Source organism: Lathyrus oleraceus, chromosome 7 (genome assembly GCF_024323335.1).
Source record: "Lathyrus oleraceus cultivar Zhongwan6 chromosome 7, CAAS_Psat_ZW6_1.0, whole genome shotgun sequence".
Taxonomy (NCBI): domain Eukaryota; kingdom Viridiplantae; phylum Streptophyta; class Magnoliopsida; order Fabales; family Fabaceae; genus Lathyrus; species Lathyrus oleraceus.
The window spans coordinates 179,096,759-179,102,865 of record NC_066585.1 but is presented as its reverse complement, the minus strand read 5'-3'; positions in this window follow the sequence as shown (position 1 = coordinate 179,102,865).

The window sequence follows — 6,107 nt, the reverse complement described above, 5'->3', positions numbered from 1 at the left end:
TGGCATTGATTGATGATGATTTGGTTCACTTTTGATCATTTATGTTTGATGCTTGAATTCTCTTTCTATCCATTTCATCTTCATCCCATTTCTTTTCAATTTGGCCAATGAGTTAATGTCTTATGGTTGGTCTTGACAAATGGGAGGTTTAACCTTCTTTGATCCAAACCAAACTCAACTTGATCCAAGATCAAGTGAGTTGTTTTGTGTCCAAGATAGGTTGCTTCTTGGTCAAGCAAAAAACCTAAAGTCCATACAAGGCCTCTCCCCTTTTGTTTTGGCATGACAAGTTTTTGGAGCTTGACTTACTAGTCATGATATCTAACTTGTGTTTATTTGCCTATAGTTTTATTGACCGACCTCAGATAGGTGTGACTACTATATTAGTCCACTTACAATTGCTTAACATAGCGCTACATTGTCTTATGACAAACTAACATAACCATACTAATTACTAACTTTAATTTGAGCATTTAATTTCTTGCCCTTTACTTTTAATGCAATTTATTTCTTGCTCATTTATTCATATTGCTTTTCATTTTGCTCACTTGAGCACATATTTTATGTTTATGTCATTTTCCTTTTACTCATTTGAGCTCATTATTGTATATAAATATATTGTTGTCTTTTGATTGTTGTGTCTTTGTTTCGTGTGAACCCAATGCAAAAAGGAGAAAGGACTTAGAATTAGGACATACCCATGCTTAAAGGAGTTCAAGAGCAACTAGGTCTCATGCCTTTAGAATGCTAAAACTTGTTGAAGAGCAACTAGGCCTCATGCCTTTAGAATGCTAAATCTCAAAGTTGACTTTAAAGGACTTCTCATCTAAACTTATTCTTTGTCCATTCCCCTTATTGTGTTGTGAACTTTTTGATGTTTGCTCTTGTGTGATAGGGATTCCATCTTGAGATAGTAAAGGGGACCATTGTCATGAATAGCCAAGTTAAGAGAGACAAGCCAAATGGAGATCCTAGGAGCTTGAATCTAAATTGTGCGATTGCTTGTTGTTTGCTAAATCCAAAGGAAAGGAGCATCTTGAATCATCTATATGATTTCAAGAAAAGGAACTCCAAGGGTTTTATCTTCTCCCTCTTATCTTTGTTTGCTTTAGGACTAGCCCTTCTCTTCTTCTCCTCACTCTAACCCAAGCCAAAAATCTTTTCAAACTTTGACATTGCTTTCAAATTAGAAACCTATGCCTTATGCCTTTGACTTTTCAAGATCTTTTCATTATTACTCATTGTGAATGAATCTTAATCCAACTTTGACTTCATTTTGTAAATAAATTAACTTGTAAATACAACTCACTTCAAGTTGTTTTTTTGTGGTTCCAATGGCCACCTTTGTTTAAAACATTTTTCATAAACATTAGTCATAGGTTTGAGTTATCATAGTGGTTGATGTAAATCTCACCTTATCCTTAGTGTTTGGATTATAAGCCTTCCATACTTATTATAGGGTTAACCCCTCACTAGTATGTTGAAGCTCTCCTCACATGGTGGATTGTTGGTTTAGGTTGAGTTTTCTCCCTTTGATAACAAAAGACCTTAAGGATTTTGGTCAAATCAATTCACCAATCGTTGAGATTTTTACCCCGAACTACGAGGTTTTGATCCTCCTTTGTGATGGTACGTAGGTAATGGATTCATTCATTCAAACAACAAAATTTGTAAATATAATTTATTCTCTTTTCATCCCCCCAATCCTTTTGCACAAATATTTTCACAAATACTAACCTACAACACATATTTGCAAAAAGAGGTTCCCTTAGAGTACTAAGGATGTTTTGGGTTCGTAAAACCTTCCCATCTCATAACCAACCCCCTTACCTAGATCTCTGACATTTTTATTAGTTTTTGATTTGATAAAACTTCTTACTTGGCTTTTGTTCACTTTTTAGCCTTTCCTTGTGACAAATAAAAGTGCGGTGGCGACTCGAATTGTATTTTTACTTTTGGTTTAGTCAATAAACCATAAGGTAACAAAAACCCTGCTACAGTTTGCTTTGACACCTATCATACAACTCCATGTGCTCATTAGCAGAAATAACTTCAATGATCTTCTTGATACCAGTGGCTGTTGAAAAATTTGTGGAACCATCGGTTGCGGTATCAATTAGCTGTTTGGTCTTTATTTTTAGACCATTCACAAACATCTGCATTTGTTCGGTAGCATCCATATTATGAGTTGGGCAGGCTACCAGGACTCTCTTGAATCTCTTATAGGCGTCTCCCAAAGTTTCCCCATCCTTCTACTTAAAATTCAGAATTTCATACCTCTTCCGCAGAAATATTGACGCTGGAAAATACTCATTCAGGAATGCCTTTTCCATCTCTTCCCAAGTTGTGATGCTACCGGCGGGTAAAGAATAAAACCATTCTTCAGCTTCTTCTGCTAAGGTAAACAGGAACATTCTAAATTTCTTGGCTTCTTCAGTGTGACCATCAATTTTCAGAGTGTTGCTCATGGTCAAAAACCTCTGCAAATGCTTGTTTGCATCTTCATTCACTTTTCCAGTAAAATGCTTCCTTTCAAGTTGATTAATGGTACTCGGATGCAGCTGGAAATTAGCCACATTCACTAGTTGGTTGACAATAGTTAATATGCATGTTTGAGCATTAGCCCCTCCGTAGTCACCCAACAGTCTTTCGGCTGGCGGTGGAACATCAACCATAGTTTCGATCTCTCTATCGAAACCTGAATCTGAGCTTGAATGAATGGAAAGTTGTTCTTCGTCTGATTCCAATCTGGCTATTCGAGCTTGTCTGAGTCTTGCCCTCAAGGTTCTCTCGATTTCTACGTCAAAAGGAAAATCAGTTGAGGCCTTACCTCACATACAAATATCAGACACAAATTAGTTGATATAATCGAACTAAAATATTCAAAATACGGTAAATAAAATTTAGTTGCAGAGCAACAAAATTTCAATGGAGATGATTTTTACTAGGGTTTCCCTAGTCCTATATGATCTCTACTATGGTTTCACTATATGAAAGCCTTAACCATTGCAGTCCTGCTAATCGTTAACCATATGTCAATCTTAATTTTCGCCAAAAAGAAAGCATTACGCAAATCATACAGTGAAATTGAAATTGAATATCATACATTAAGGGAAATCAAACATCAGTCATTACATGATCAATTCAGGGACACCCCCTGACATTGGGGGATTTAACCTATTATATTATTCAAATCAGATACAAAGTAAAATTGAGACATTACAAAAAGGTCGAAATTCCGTTGATCTTCAATCGCGTCCGCTCTTGAAGGATCCCTGTTCTTCGCTTCTTGTCACTTCTCCAATCTTGATTGTTTCCAATTCTATATCGTGTCAAAAAGTCCCTCTCTCTCCATTCAAATCCATTGTAAATAGTTCATGATGACAATTTTCCTTGCGTAAAAGTCCAAAATGCCCTCCGGGATAAGCCGTGCCAAAAACAGCAAAAAATTGGAAATTTAAGTGCCCAAGCTAACACTGGCCGTGTCAGGCAACACGCCTGGCCGTGTTGGCTTCTGGGAGCATTATGCTGTGACACGCCCTTTAGAGAGGCTCCCTTTTTCCATTTCCCAGCCTTCTCTCCTGACACGGCTCGTGTTGGCCAACACTGGTGGCCGTGTCATGGCTAGTGTAAGTCCATTTTTCTTCTTCTGTCGGGCCCGGAATGTCTGTTTTGCTTGTCTATCCCTCCGGTGCACTTGTTTATACCTGAAACCAAAAGAACTACCACAAAAGGACATAAAATGGAGTATGATGATGCATATAATATGTGCTCCATAAATCGAGACAACAATATCAAACATCTAAATAACTCAACAAAACAATAAAATAAGTGATTAATGTGTTACCGATTCCTTTCAAATGTGTCGAATGAATGTTAGAGAACACGGAGAATTGGCGACTGATCAGTAGCCTATGTCGATTTTAGGAAAGATCATGAAGATTCGGGCCTTGAAGTTCCAGACTTCGACGATACTGAGATCAATCTTGCTGAGTTGACACAGGGGCCACCATATGCGTGCAAAGTTTTGGCCCCTCCGAACGGGAGAAACCCTGTCGAACCTGAAAAGAATGACAGGTTTCCTAATAAAACATATACTTTCAATGTTACAAAATGTGATGAAATCTTCGACTTACTGGTCAAAGATGGTCAAATGATAGTACCTCAGGGTGCTAAAGTACCTCCTTTAGAACAAAGAAAGAAACGAGGGTTTTGTAAATACCATAGTTTTTTGGGTCATAAAACGTCTCAATGTTTTCTTTTCAGGGATCTGGTGCAGAATGCAATCCAGGAGGGAAGACTCAAGTTCGGTGATAAGCCACTGAGCCAGATGAAAATCGACTCCGACCCTCTACAAATTGCTGAAGCTCATTATACTAAGCTAGAGGAGGTGAATTTCATTGAAACAGCTGATGATTTCTGTATGACCGAAGTTACTGAAGACTTCGTCTATGAGCCTGTCATGGTTAAAATACATGAGCACTTCGAGTAGGCACCTCGTGATGGTTTGGCCTTAAGGGGTACAAAGGGCATCAAGAAGGAAAATGTTGAAGCCTCAGATATTGAGGGTGCTAGAGAGTCAAAGTTAGTAATGATCACTAAAGAGACTGCTGATACTTTCATTCAGCTGGACAAGGTTACTAATGGCCTTCAAAAACAATTCCAAAAGCTGGCTATTACTGAGGATATCCACATGGAAGTTAATATGGTGGATGTATCTCAAGAAGTTTCAATGGAAGGCGATGATGAAGACAAACAAGAGGAATACAATAAGGTCACCTTTCCTCAGGAAGAAGAAACATTATCAGATTTCCTTCGAAGGTGCCAAAAGAAGAAATTGGAGGTGATTCTATGCCCCAGGTGCAGTGTTGTCTTCGAACAAAAATGAAGCTCAGAATCTGGAGGGGGTTAGAAGAGTGCACCACCGAAATGGCCATAAAGCCATCCACAATAATCAAGCGGGTAAGCCAGAAAGGTTCTTCGACCCCAGAAGATATCCTGATCCTAGGCGCCCTATGGTGAAGATGAATGAAACCAAACAAGCTGGGCGAAACTTCCAACCCATGACCTTTAAACCAAGCATCGAAGGGTCAGAGGGGAAGTGGGTCAAGCAGGCTGAGGGGAGAAAATGTGGCCATGGCAAGTGGCAGAAGTTTGAGGTTGAAAGAGGTTCATCGTTGGCCTATCGCAAGGAATTCCGATCCGACCAAAGGACCGCACATGTGTCCGAAAACTATAAAGGAAAGAATCCCATGACGAGGTACTAGTGGAGAAGAGAGCAGAGAAGGCGAAAAGCCAAAAGAGAAGCTGGCGAAATGAACCAGGCTGGATCAAGTACCAACGTGATGGTGAAGAAAAAGGATGGCCCTAACCTCACCAAAAGAGATTCCAAGATTTCAAATAAGACGGCCGGAGAAAATCAGATGGCTACCGAAGATGAGTTGTTAACTGACAACTTCGACTCTGTTTCGGAGGATTCCTTAGACATTCTGGTTGGAGTGGTATCCGTGATGCCCATAGAATTCGATCGGATCATCGAAGTCGATGATAATGACAGTATCAAAGAAAGAGAAATGGTCGCCCACAAACCGGTTTGTTACTATATAATGAACAATGGTTGTGTCGAAGAACAAAATTCTTTTTTCGAAAGACCCAGTGACACCATGAAGAGCCATTTGAAACCCCTTTTAATCACCGGAAACTTCGAAAACATCCCAGTTAACAAAATACTGGTAAATTGTGGGGCGACTGTGAATCTGATGCCCCATCGCATGTTGGCGAAAATTGGAAAATATGACACTGATGCCAAACCTCATAATATGGTGTTGACCAATTATGAAGGCAAAGTAGGCTCCACCCTGGGGGCTATCCAAGTTGAATTGACTATAGGAACGGTTACTAGGTCCATAATGTTCATGATTGTGGAAACTAAGGCAAACTACAACATGTTGCTGGGAAGAGAATGAATTCATGGAGTCGGAGCAGTCCCGTCTTCGATGCACCAGAGGATTATAATTTGGCCTCCAGGTGGCATTGTTGAAAATATAGAGGTGGATCAGGGATATTTCAAAACCCCTATTAATCATGTCGACAGGCGCCAATTCGAC